Source organism: Lucilia cuprina, chromosome 6 (genome assembly GCF_022045245.1).
Source record: "Lucilia cuprina isolate Lc7/37 chromosome 6, ASM2204524v1, whole genome shotgun sequence".
In the NCBI taxonomy this organism is placed as follows: domain Eukaryota; kingdom Metazoa; phylum Arthropoda; class Insecta; order Diptera; family Calliphoridae; genus Lucilia; species Lucilia cuprina.
The window spans coordinates 49,600,238-49,602,091 of record NC_060954.1 but is presented as its reverse complement, the minus strand read 5'-3'; positions in this window follow the sequence as shown (position 1 = coordinate 49,602,091).

Here is a 1,854-nt window from a genome sequence, read left to right as displayed (position 1 = left end):
GATAGATAGATAGATAGATAGATATATAGATAGATAGATAGATTGATAGATAGATAGATAGATAGATAGATAGATAGATAGATAGATAGATAGATAGATAGATAGATATTTATATGAATAGATATATTAGTTAGTTAGTTATTTAGTTAGTTAGTTAGATGGTTAGTTAGTTTGTTATCTAGTTAGTTAGTTAGTTATCTAGTTAGTTAGATAGTTAGTTAGTTGGTTAGTTAGTTAGTTACTTAATTAGTTAATTACTAATTAGTTAGTAAGAAATAATAAAGATTAGTTTTTGTAACAGATGAGGAGTAAGGCAGACAGCTACACATGACATAACCTATTCCAAATGTGATACTGAGTCGAATTATGTCACTAACTTGAAAGTTCAATTCAAAAATTGTATCGAAAATTTCTAGTGTTAACATTTCTCTAAAGAAATACCCTTTTCAATTGTATCCTTTTCTCGTTAAATTAAATCATCTGCCAACATAACGTATAAGTAATGGATGTTCTTTGGCAAAAACTCTCTTTGTTTAATTATAACTCATACGTCCAGAACTCTTTGTTCTTTTTTTTAAAAATAAATTTCATTCTTTCAACAGCAAAGTAAATAAATAAATACAAAGCTAAATTTGTTTTAGATTTTTTTAAATTAACAGAATCACATCGAACAACAACAGTGTGTTTGAAAAGACCTTTTGGCAAGGACTTTTACTATCGCTACATGTAGTAAAAATAAATAACAACATGTCGATACAATACAGTAATTAAATGAAAGTTGTTATTATTATTATTTATTTTTGTTCACTGTTGCTGTTTTTAATTTGCTCATGTTTATGTTTAGAATAAAATCAAACTAAAATTATTTTTAAAATTAAATAAAATAAAACTCGTATGCGTGTATGCAGTTTGGATGGCAATGAAATTGCCACAAAAACAATTACATTTAACGACAATTTTAAATATTGAAAATTACTTTTAAAAAATTAAAAAAAAAATGTAGAAAAATTAAATGAAAAATTTATTCACAAGTGTCGTTATCGTTTACCTAACTGACATGTCGCTTATTTAGTAAAATATATATTTATTTTTTTTACATTTTTATCTTAAATGCATGAAATATTTAAGAAAAATCGTTTTGCTAACTACAATATTTTCCCAGAATCAAAGGTGTTATTTGGTGTTGAAATTTCAATCGAAGGCCTATAAACTCGAAATGTAGCAGTAACACTTTAAGAAAACACCTTAAGCACTTTTTTAAACAATGTCAACATTTATTATAAAACCTTTAATAGAAACTGGACAATGGAATGAATATACATATGTATGTATTTTTATTTCTAACCAAAATATCACTTTGAAATAGTTTTTTATTTCATTCGTATGCCATTACTGTTGCCTTCAAAGATCAGTTAATCATAGAAAATGCCTATTTTATGTTCATTTTAGTTATTTTTGTTGCTATTGTTGTAATATGTGCAGAAAAATAGTTCAGCTACTGGTAAAGTCAAATCAAGTGAACTTAACTGACCAAACCTCAAATTTATCAAATGCGTGTTCTAAACGCAATAGATACAGCAGTAAAACAAAAAGTAGAGAAAAAACTAAATACTATGTTTTATCTACTTTATGTTAGTGTTAACACTTTCAATGCAATGTTGCATGGTAATAATGTTTGTATGTGTATTGAACTTGGAGATGGTCAAACGAATGAAAATTAACACACTTTAATATAAGCAGATCATTGTCTATAGTCTATAGTCTAGTCTATAGTCTAGTCTATAGTCTAGTCTATAGTCTAGTCTATAGTCTAGTCTATAGTTTAGTCTATAGTCTAGTCTATAGTCTAGTCTA